This window comes from Cygnus olor, chromosome 2 (assembly GCF_009769625.2).
Source record: "Cygnus olor isolate bCygOlo1 chromosome 2, bCygOlo1.pri.v2, whole genome shotgun sequence".
Taxonomy (NCBI): domain Eukaryota; kingdom Metazoa; phylum Chordata; class Aves; order Anseriformes; family Anatidae; genus Cygnus; species Cygnus olor.
Genome location: NC_049170.1, coordinates 152,926,463 through 152,938,965, shown reverse-complemented (window position 1 = coordinate 152,938,965; position 12,503 = coordinate 152,926,463). Strand labels below are relative to the sequence as shown.

General features: G+C 40.8%; 1 protein-coding gene across 1 annotated transcript in view; it reads left to right on the top strand.

Annotated features, from left to right (window-relative positions):
• Positions 1-12,503, top strand: part of NDRG1 (N-myc downstream regulated 1) — a 42,757-nt gene that overhangs the window by 3,164 nt on the left and 27,090 nt on the right. The window lies entirely within an intron of this gene.

Here is a 12,503-nt window from a genome sequence, read left to right as displayed (position 1 = left end):
GATGTGAGAAAAATGTTTGGTTCATATATTTAAACTGAAGTGATTAATTTTTTTGGCTGAAATGCAACATTTATCTTCTCATGACCAGCTTAAGGGATTTTGGCAAACTTCTAACTTCCCACAGAGAATACTGTTCTTTCGCTTAACCTCATTAGAGCCTGTGAACCTGTTGCACTAAATATGGAGCATATATGTAATGAGATATTTCCTGCTTTTATTGTCTCAAAATAGACAGAGTGAAAGAAATTATACAGATGGGTGAAACTGGCTTGAAGTTCTTCAGAAAAAAGACAACTAGAAACAATAAAATTCTCAAAAATACTAAAAGCTAATTATACTCGATCAGCAATGTTTACATCATGCATATGGCTAGAAGTTTAAGGCAGCAAAAACACTTTTGCCATCAGTAGAGAGAGCCTGTGAAACTGATGGTCTGTATTAGGTCAATCCCATCAGTATGCAGCAATGGTGACTTCTCTAGTTGCACTGATTTGTCCAATTGAAAGGTAAACTGCAGGAACTAGGAGATAACGACAGATGCAGTGACTGCTTGATATTAATAGTGATTATGTGTTGTTTCTTGAGACCAAATAAAACTTCCAGATGGCAGGTTTTTTTACATCTAATTTAGAAATTTCAAAGAAGTACAGAGGAGCACATTCTATACTGTCAATAATGCTGTTTGACCAAATAAATGGATTGTATGTAGATTGCCCTTTAGCTTCAGCTTTTAGGTGTGCATTTGTAAGTTTACCAAATGCATGAAGGTGATGTCCCTGTAGCCTTCTTGGTGAAGAACTTTCTAGAATTTTGCACAGGGACCTCCAGCAGATCGAGGAAGCAATAGTTACCCCTGTGCTATATGTCAAAATCTCTGTCTCAGAAGTTCCAAATAAATTGTTTTCTACTACTGGAAATTCATGGGAAATACTCTGAAACTGTTTAAAAGGCTTAGAATAAGGAAGTCCTGATTTCAGATTTAGTAATGTGTGTTGCTATGGATTACTAAAATCTGGGTTAGGCCTCTTGGAAATCAATGGCTATGAATAAAATGGCTATTGAACTTGTTGTTTCTCTCTAATGATGGTGTTTTTTTTTTGATCTGTGTCACTTCCAGAGCCCTGGTTAACTTCAGTGGGGCCAGTCAGCAGGAGGTAATCCCTATTGTTAATTCCCTTTGGCTGCAGAGTTGGAGTAGCAGTAAGAAACCATTCAGAGCTTCTCCTGGATATGTGAACATGTTTCGTTTAAGTGTTATTATGACATAATTAAACCCAGTTCTGAGCATCCATGAGAATCGGTACCATTATCTGCCATTTAGTTCAGCACAGCAAGTGGTTAGAGAGTAAAGCCTGCAATTATCCAATTTTCAGACTCAAATGTGCAAGCGCTTTTGTTAACAATGAAGATGAGTTTTACTTCTAGCAAAGGGCTGATACAGGATCAGGCCTGTTTTGTTTCCCAACTGGCATGAGAATGTTGTCTTTGGATAATACCCAGCAGTTTGTTGTCAAATGGGACATTCTCCATACAGAGGAGATCCACAGTGTGCTTGTGGATGCACAACTGGACTGCCCATGCTGATGAAATTTTCCACAGCTGTATCTGTTTGTACAAAGCAGGATGTATGTCAATTTTACTGCTCTAATTTTGTGTGGCTGATCACGTTTCCTGTGTTTCTTTTGGGTTTTGTGCTACTTCCTTTCAGTTAATTGTCACAATTTTAATATATCTTTTTCATCTGCCAGTCAGTTTTTTTTTCTCTTTATAGCTGGAAGTCGGTCCACGCAGATCTTCCTTTTCAAGCCCTGTTTTTAAAATTGGATATTCTCTACTTTTCCAAGCTTTTAACTGGCTACTTCCTGTCTGAACTAAGTATAGCTTCAAAAGTATAGCTCTTGTAGCTTCTTTTCTACCATGGATATGTCAGGCCAGTCTGCTAGTACTGTATGGATGATGTAAAAGTTAGTGTAAAGAGCAAACCTTAGAACCTAGTGCAGCATGAAAACCTAATTGACTAAAACAGTTTTTTCCATGTGCTTTGAAGGGTCTTTTTTTTTTTTGGGGGGGGGGGGGTGGGGGGTGGGGGGTGTTATTTATTTATTTCCTTGCCATTCATCTTGGTTTCAGCTAGGATAGAGTTAATTTTCCTCCTAGTAGCTGGTATGATGCTGTGTTCTGGATTTAGGATGAGAATAATGCTGATATCACACTGATGTTTTAGACGTTGCAGAGGAGTGCTCACACAGAGCCAAGGACTTTTCAGCTCCTTGTGCTGCCCTGCCAGTGCTGGGGGTGCACCAGGATCTGGGAGGGGACACAGCCAGGACAGCTGGCCCAGACTGACCAAAGGGATGTCCCATACTGTGTGGCGTCATGCTGAACAGTAAATATGGTTTGGCTGGCTAGAGTGCTCAGAGATGCTCTCTGCTGCTCAGAGATGGGCTGGGCATTGGTCAGAGGGTGGTGTACAATTGCATTGTGCATCACTTGGTTTGTACATGCTATTATTATTACCATTATTATTATTTCTCTTCCCTAAAAAAAAAGGCAATAGTTTTACATACTTAATCTGTACTGCACCTGAATAAGATTCTGTAGATGGAGAACTGAACATAGCACTCCAGATGGGGTCTCATGAGACTGGGTCAATCCCTTCCCTTGACCTGCTGGCCATGCTGCTTTCGATGCAGCCTAGGATACTGCTGTCTTTCTGGGCTGCAAGCACACATTGCTGGTTCATGTTGACCTTCTTCATCAACCATCACCCCAGGTCCTTCTCAGGGCTGCTCTTAGTCCATACTCTGCCCAGCCTATATTTATGCTTGGGATTGCCCTGACCCAGATGCAGGACCTTGCATTTGGCCTTGTTGAACTTCATGATGTTCGCACATGCCCACCTCTCAAGCCTGTCCAGGTCCCTCTGGATGTCATTCCTTCCCTCCAATGTGTCAACTGCACCATACAGCTTGGTGTCATCAGCAAACTTGCTGAGGGTGCACTCAATTTCACGGTCCATGTCACTGACAAATATATTAAGTAGTACTGGTCCCAATACTGGCCCCTGAGGAACACCACTCGTTACTGATCTCCACCTGGACATTGAGCCATTGACCACAACTCTCTGAGTGCAACCATCCAGCAAATTCCTTACCCACCAAATGATCCATCCATTAAATCCATGTCTCTCCAATTTAGAGACAAGGATATCATGGGTGACAACATCAAATGCTTTGCACAAGTCCAGGTAGATGTCAGTTGCTCTTCCCCTATCCACCAATGTTGTAAACCTGTTGTAGGTCACCAGGTTTCTCAGGCAGGATCTACCCTTAGTGAAGCTATGTTGGCTGTCACCAATAACCTGCTTATTTTCCCATGTCACATATATATGAATGTATCAGATGGTAGGCAATGGAAAAGTAGTTAGGAAAGTAGAATAAAACTTTAAAAGGAAACCTTATTTGTTAACAGAGTAAGCAGACATCCAGACAGGAAATGTACTATTAGAGGAAGGAAGGATTGCTCTTGCTGTGGCTTTTTGGTTTGCTACCTTCAGGAAGCTCCAATGCACCTTGTCAAACTAATTTTGTCATTTTTTCTATTGCTAGAGTTCTAGAGTGCTCTAAATACATTTTGTATGTAACATATACCTGTTAAATTTTAGGTTGCATTTTTATCCTTGTACAAAGTTGCACCATATTGGAGTATTCAGTGAAATAAAGGCAGCGATGAGCTTCATGATGACCCTTTATATTTTAGCATATTACAAATAGATTTCTTCTTGTATTGTTTCATTTAAGAACATCACATATTTTTCTTCCATTCAGAACACCTTGTATTTTTTGAAGTTGTGTGTAAAATGCCAGATAGCAACATGTGCCTTGATAACTCCAGCCTCTCTTACAAATGTCTGAAAAGTGGTAACTTAAATTTCACTTCCTGATGTAGCAGATGCTGATAATAGAGCATAGATTGGTGAGATTTTGCAAAAAGTCATCTAAGGAAGAAGAATTGCCTTTTGTCCATCTTGAAGGAATTTGGAAGTCTTTGTTTTGATAAGCAAGGAGTATTCTGGCACTGGATAGCACAAACTTAGACACTTATCTCACCAGTCTCTTACGCTGTGATACAGGGAGGAATGTGCGCAGCCTTTAGGAAGATTATATTGTATCTCTAGATGTTGACGCGTGCAGGTAATATGACTGTTACCCAGGTCTAGCCTTGAGTAGTTCAGCATGTGCAGATGCTTAAATTTGAGTAACCATAATGGGAATTTCCAGGGAAGAATTAGAGATGTGTCCTTAACGCAATGGCCATTTGTGCAAAATCTGAGTCATGATGAAGTTCAAGAATACTAAAGTTCTTCCCAGAAAGGTGGACTGAAAGTTCAGAGGAACAAAATAATGTCCATCCATTATACTTTTCTCCTGAAAATCAAACAAACCCCATCAAGACACTTGTCATGGAAAACTTCAGCCTAGACATTTTGGAAAGGGTTACAAAGAGAACTTGTAACATCAATAAGCAAGTAATTTTAATAGGTGGCAGAACAAGTAGTCTATGAACTCAGAAGCTGTAACCCATATAGTATGACCTAATGAGTAAATGTAAATAAAGATATATCATCAGCCTTAATTTTGATGTTTTGCAACATGATTACTCATCTTTGCAACATCAACATGAAAATGCAAAACAAATAAAAAGAAACCACTATGTACTTGCAAGGGTGCAGACTAGAGCCTGATAACATTCTTCATCTCTGAGTAGACTATGAGCCTGTCCCTTCTGGAATAATCTCAGTATGTTTTTGCCTCTAACTTGCACAGAACCACCCACTTTTTGAAGTAGCTGCAGCTGGGCAGAAGCTATGAACTATTAAAGCATGGCAGATTGAAAGTAGGAGGGGGTGGGGAGCATGGCCTGACACTGGTGAGCTGCAGGAACAATAGCTTGTTTCTTGTCTGTTTAGAGTGCAATCTTTGTGGCAGAAGCCGTCTCTTCCATGTTATGAAATGCTTAATGTGTCTTTTCAGTATTCATTCTTTAAACTGCCCCCAAAATCCAGCCTAGTGCCCACGTGCAGGGGGGTGTCAGGATTTGAACCACTGTATTGCCTTTAATCTTTGCTTAAGACCTTTATGTTTGCAGTCATTCAAAGAGGAGTAGGAAGGATATGAAGGATGTTGAGAGGATAGTAGGAGGGTGCTGGGGCAGTGAGAGGAGACATGCTGGCTTGGTGGTATAAGAAAAAGTCTAGGAAGACATCTGATTGCTCTTTGCTCTTTCCACCCTATGGTGCCACCACCCACAACCTGGAGTTGTTTTTAAAGAAAAAAAAATTGTGCAAAAGCACAATTTTGGCACCAGAACAAATGGGCATAATGAATTTTGAAGTAAACTTAGGCTGCTATTTAGATGTTGAATTTCTTCTCACAAAAGCCCTGGGTTCTCCTACCAATACATTGGTTCATCACAGTCTGCAAGGACTTCCTGCAACCATGTCAGCACCAAACAGTGGTTGCTTGAGGAGGTGGGTTGGGGTGACAGTGCTGTTCATAGCTAAAAAGTCCTGGGCAGGCAATAGTATTTTTAATCTCCTTGAAAAAACTTCATATTATTGGAGATTTCACTTTCCACAAGTTTCCATCAGTTTCAGATGCCAGATGCTAAAGAACTGTGAATTTCAAGGTTTGTAGTCTGCCCCTTCTGGAGTTGTGCTGTTATACTCTACGTAATATCAGGGACTGCTACAATGGAGAGAAAAAAAAAAGGCATTAAAACATTGCAAACTCAATTTCCATGCCAACTAGGACTATGGCAGAGGCCCATGATATTGTGGAGGAGGTAGGGGTGTCCAGCATTGGGGAGAGGGGGATGGAAGTCATGTCTTTTGGCTAGCACTGTGACCCTTCCCAGTGTCAGTTTTTACTCCTGTGAAGCATGGGTGGACCTCAAGCTTTCCAAGGAACATTTTTCATTGCATCCCCCAGCAAGCGTATTGTGCAAACAGCACAGTTGCAACAGTTTTCTTCAGTTTTGCTCAACATCTGTGGAATAGAGAAAGGGGTTGCTTCCAGTTAACTTTGTTTTGATTCCCTTATCAGTGCTCAGCTGCTGGAGCGTATTGTGCATGTGAAGAGTAACCAGTCCCTGGTCTGAAGAATTGGCAGTTCAAAGGCTCTGTCTGATCCTAGAGTGGTTGTAGCAGAACAGCTCTGTGCCTATACAGGTGCCTGTGCCAGCCACCACACAAGTGAAACAGACAGAACAAAAGGATTAAAGACTAGCCTGGAGTTTTCTAACCACTGGGGTATGATGAAGCCACAGGCAAGTGTAGCTGCAGGGAGTGCCATGGTCCTGCACCCAGGCGGTGCTCACAGAAGCCCATCAAAAGATCAGTTTTTGGCTCCATCATCACAGTTTTCTCCTTGTGGCTTAACTTGGCTGTTACTTGGCGCAGGACTCAAGCTCTTGGCTAAAACATCTCAGTTTCCTAATCAGATTGATTAGCACACAGCATAAATCTAAATGTTAAAATGTCTAAAACTTTAAGCCCTACTTATTTTTGTCTTTGAAAACTGTTGTTATGCTCCATTATGCTATTAAAAACCTTCCTTTCTTTTTTTTTTTTCCTGACATCATCTTGAGCTTTTATTTTCCACTAAAATATGATTGTGGAATAACTCACAAAAGGGTTTAAAAAAGAAATAAAATCAAATAGGATAGAAACGACAAAAATAATTAAATTGAGGGTCAGCAGTGTGCTGTGCTTTAAGAAGGCTGGGTAACAGTGATGCGCAGAACGTCTTTGAACCAGAGTGTACCCTGCCACCCTGAGGCAGCATAATTGTTTCAGTTTCCTGATATTAGTACATTTAAAAATATGCTTTAGTTCATCACCTTTTTTGATTTGAAAGTTTAAGTGTTGTAAGGGTTTCACTCCTAAGCTTCCTTTTTGTTAGGTTATTAACTTTTAGTTGCAAATCAAGAAGATCATGTAGTAACTAAAGGCTAAGGTGAAGCAGTGATTCCCAGGTAGCTGAGTAACTTCAACTTTTGACACTTGCTGTTCAAACTTCTTAGTCGGATGCTATGTAACCCTCAAAAGTCACATTTTTTTTAAAGGGAGGATCTCTCTGTAAGAGTCATTTCCATTAAAACCTCTTTCATGATTTATTGTGTGAAACTATGTCAGAGAAAATCAGTAGTCAGACAGTACACAAAGGACCTCGTGACACCAGAGCCTGTAACAAAGAATAGCTTAAACAGGGCATAGTGTGGGCAGATGCTTATGCATGAACTGTTTAGGATGCTTGCAAGATGATTAATTTTCAAACAAATGATAAACAGGAAGATTAGATTTGTCAAGTTTATTATGAAATATCTGAAATGTAAACCGCACTTAATGAGAGCATGCATTGTGGAGCATAACCATACACTTGCTATTAAGTGAAGTCCACTTGTTCCTGTGCAGTGGAGACATTTTTTTTTCAAGTTCCTCTCCAATTTACAGTCAGGCTAGTTTACAGCACTTAGTGTTAATCACTGGAAAAAGTCTAATTTAGCACATGGAAGGTTGCAAATGCTTTTTGAATGTCACAGTAACTTTCTTTGCTTAGCTGTCAGAGGCCTGAGCTGCTTGGTTATTTTTCTGACCTGGACTCGATGGGTATCGTTGCTAGTCACCTTTTTCAGAGCTCTGGAGATGTTAGTTTTCTACCTCCTGGCCCCAGTCCTGCTTGTTTAGTCAGGCTTTGAGCTGCTGCAGAGTAACAGAGCCCCAGATTCCTACCTGCTTTAGTGCTTGAGGACTCTTTAGTGCCTCTTAGGACACTTGGAGCTTTTAGATGTTGAAGCACTGAGTGATGTTGCCAACCTGGAAATGCCTCCAGCATGTGGCCCTGGGTCCAAGTCTTACATTGTCCCTCTCTGTCAAAAGAGAGCAATGCCAGTGCTTTGGGGCCATCACCTTCAGTGCCCATGGCCTTCTCCCTCCTCTCTTTGCCATTAAAAGCTCATGAGTATTTAATCCCATGTGTAAAGTGATGTCCCTCCTGCTTGCTCAGCCTGTGGTCGAAACGGTGTTAGGCTGTTGTGGTGAGGCTAGGTTTTTTGTACATCAGTATTATGTCTCAAAAGGAGAATAATATCTACTGCCAGTGTTTAAACAAGCTGCTTTGAGGAAATTGCCTTCTTTATGAAGCATTCAGGCAGGAGCCTTTTCCTGTTCTTTGTTTTCCACAATACCATGGAAATAAAAAAAAAAAAAAAAAGGTTGGATATCAGTGCAGAGGTAAGTCCTGCAGTGCTTGTAGTGGTACCATCAGTCCTTCATGAATGTGAGACCATCCTGCTGGTTGATGCACCTTGTGGCATGAACATCCATGTGTTTGTCTTTAGCAGAGGAATGTTTGAAGTGAGGGATTTTTGAACTTGTTTGGTTTCTGTGCTTGGAATGAGATAAATCATGTATATTACGATTATCTAGTGTTTGGTATGTATGATTGCATCACTGATGGTGTCTGAGGATGGATGACCTGGCATGTGGCTTCTTAGCTCCTTTGTTGGGATCCCTGTTGTGAAAAGCCAGACTGCTCATCAATCCTGTATCCCTTGCTGCCAAAACAAGGCTCCAGCAATGGTATGGAGGGACAGGGGGTGTATTCTGAATTGTTAAGAGCAAAATAACCAGGCTCAGTAAAATTATTTCAGAGCTACTAGCCATAGTTAGGACACTTGCTCTGGCATTTTTGGAGCAGTGGGTTTGGGCTGGAATGGGTAAACATAAGTCTATTTGAATGAAATTAGTGAAGATGGTATTGCACAGATGACTTCACCTTTCCCTATGCTCCCCTTGCTTCCTTAGGCTTGTTTGCTGCTCTTCCTGCTAGTTGGCAAAGTCAGATATGCGATCAGTTTTAAAGCAGTTTGCCAATTGCAAAGGTGTCTTAAACCTTTATTTTTTTCTTAGTCAGAAGAATGATTGCTTTAAAACTTAACCCTCTGAGCTGCATCTGTAATGGATTCAGCTGATAGCTGGGTACAAGGTAGTGGAAGTTCACCGGATGGGGGTGGCTCATCCAGGAGGGGAGAACTCAGGACTTCTTTGCAGGCTGAGTTGGCCAAGTGGAGTGAAAAAACTTGTTTTTCTCCAAGTTGGCAACTTTACACTAATGCTTGCAGATATAAATGAACTTTGTATTTTGAATACTTCTGTGAGGCAAGTGCTTTTGACATGGGTATAAAGGAATGCTTGTATGGTTATCTATTTAGGAAAGTTATGCAGTTACAATAGCTTCAAGCTACCCTGTCACATAAAGGGGGAGCACAAATTTACAGATTATAAAATTTGTGCTGAACATGGGTGGTATAAAAACCACTTCTCCAGCATCTTTCTCTTTGGAAAATAGGATGGTTTTTACAATGGTGTCAGATAGCAGAGCTTTGTTTGCCAGCTCTCATGAACAAATAACGTGCTGTTGTGCTGGCTTATCACAAAGTTGTTCCTTGGTGGGAATGTTTCAGGTATTCCTGATGCAGAGGGAGAACCCAGGGCTTGTAAATGCCTGATCTGAAAACATAATGTGGCTTGAAGATCTGGTATCGTTCCAAAAGTGAGAACGTGGTGCACGTTGGGCTTTTGTTCAGCAGGCTTGATGGCAGTAGTGTAATCTGCTGGTCAGCACTTCCTAGTGCTGGTTCTTTCGGAAACATAGAGCAACAACTTTGAACTATTATGAAAACAGGATTGTTTTTTAAGGCTATAAAAGGCATCCATGTTGTTCTTTTTGGCACAGTTTTTTGGTCATTTGTAGTCAATGCTGTGACTCCCTGAAAATCTGAAGCTGTCCTGGGTAAACAACTTTCTTCCACAAACACTAGCTATGGCTTTGTTCCTTGAGCCACTTCTTACTGGAAAACTGCAGGGAGCCTGGATTCTTACTTTCCTCCTGCACAGAGAAAACATGAAAAATCTCTTGTACTTCTAGCCTGTATTGAAGAGTGAAGTGTAATCTTAAGGTGCTATTTCTATATTCACATAATTACCAATTCGGGGAAAAAAAAAAAGGCAGCTAGTTGCATGTAAATATTTTTGAATATTTTTGACCTCAAAATACTGCGGCAACATTCATTTTCCTTTTCTGCCATACATAATTGCTTACTGTGTAGAATGCTACACTGCATAGATAGCTACAATTTTAAAAATATGTAACTCTGTTTCTAAAGTGTCACTTTCAGTTGCTTGAAACTTTGGCAAACTTGGTTTTGCTTGTTCTTTATGATTAAAAACTTTAACGGGCAAAACTTAATAGAAAACCTGGAGAAAAAGGGTGAACCAGAGTGAGTGCTGGGGAATTAACTCTGTCTTGAATTTCCTGACTGTTTAAGTAGCTCTGGTGCCTTGTTGTAAATTTGGATTACAAACTACTGGGGATGGGACAGTTTTGCTTCTGCCCCACAGGCCTCAGTTGTTGGAGTTAAATACCCATGAAGTATTTCTCTAAGCTTAAAATCCCTACCCTAATTCTTTGCCAAAAAATTCCTCCAGTTGTACAGCTTCCAAGAAGGTTTCCTAAAATCTGAAGCTGTTTGTGCATTCATGGACACCAGTGTTTGTTCAGCATTCCCTTAATCAATGCCTGCTGCTGCATGGCTTCCTGCAGCATCCCAACATCCTGCAAACTTTCTCACTATAGCCCAGGAAAAAGTGCATGGAGTGAACCCATAGGGCTGAGTAAAATGATACTGCCAGCTCTTGAATCATAAAATCATAGAATCATAGAATGATTTGGGTTGGAATGGGCCTTAAAGATCATCTAGTTCCAAGCCCCATGCCATTGACAGGGATCCCACCCACTAGATCAGGTCACCCAGGACCCCATCCAACCTGACTTACCACACCTCTAGAGGTGGGGCATCCACAGCCTCTCTGAGCAGCCTGTTCCAGTGCCCCACCACCCTCATAACAAAGAGTGCTCATAGTAGAATGCTCCTGTGGGCTTCACAGCCCTTCCTGAGCACTAGGTTGTTTATGCAAACAGTGTTGATTAACTTAAGTCAGTTTTAAATCAGGAGGTGGGAAATCATGGTTTAAAGAATCATTTTTATTATTCTGTATCCCTCTTGATAAAAATTGTTAATAATTGAAATGTTTACAGTTGCACTTAGTCAGTAATTTCTAAACATGTTAAAGACTTTGGATTTGGTTTATGAGTTCCCATTCGTACCCTTTGGTTGAGATGATTCTAAACTTTTCTTAAGAAATAACTACACAACAATAAAACACACCAATATTTAATAAAATTTCAATTGTATCCAAAGGTGCACAAAAACAACATGGCATTAATTTCTCCAGCAGGCAAGAGGATATGCAACAAATATTCATTGACTTCTGTATTTGTCATTTTGCTGTTAAAACACTTTCAGTATCTCTTTTGAGAACTGCTTGTGGTCATTCATCTGAGCTTCACAGAGAACAGCCCTCTGCCTCTGCCCTTTATCTCTGTGAATGAAAACATGCCATTCTTCTTTAACTCCCTCTTTGGACTGATACGTTCACTGGACTGAAGTACAGCTTGGTCAAAATGCAGAAAGTGTGCTACATCTGCAGAAGAGTTTGCTGCTCTGTTTGTCTCAGCAGTCATCTGCTCTGGGGCTATAGCGGTTGTTTCCGCCCTTTGGCAGAAAATTGCCTAAGCACTTAAATATAAGCCTTGTTAAAACATGAATGTAGTTCAAACAGTTACGTTTTAAGATTAAGGAGGCGTCTGGCCAAAAGCATGGAAGTGTGAGCTAGAACCTGAGGTCTGTCTGCACACTCAGGGTGGTGCAAGTGGGAGTGTGGGTGCAGTTTAGTCAAAAGATTTCTATTGGCAAAATATATTCAACATCTTACATCTGACTACATAAATGAAACTGTAAAAAAGAATTTCCTCAACTTCACAGTCCTTCAGGTTCTGCCGCATCCATGTGCCCTGTTAAGCTTTCCACAGACAAGGCCTGGGTAGTGTGTTGCTGTTCCTTTCCTAGGGCAGGATACAGCAGTCTTGTTTCCTTCTCTGAGTTTGAAAATAGTGTTATTGCATACATCTTGTTGGTGTGTAATTAAAGGAATATTGGTTTTACTCAGTACTTGCTACTACTTGGTTTGTTTAGATCAAGGAGGGTGTTTCTGTCCCAAAGAACAGAGCACACTGGTACAAGAGTAAAATTGTGCTAATGAACATCCAATTCAATTTGCTTAAAGTAGAGATCTTGGAGATGGAGTCTGCATCTAAGAAAAGAGTTGCAGAGATGAGCATTAAAGCTCAAGAGAAGGCGTTTGAGCAGATTTGGTTATGCCGCCTTTCACCTGTGAAACAATAGTTGTCATGTGATTGTATGCTATGAGTTGTGCTGGTCCCTGCCCCATTTGCTTCAGCATCTTCAGTTCTGAAGCTGCCAAAGCTGTGTTTCGATCTTGCAGCGTTAACATTTTTTTAATCTCTTGTTGTGCAGGAGCA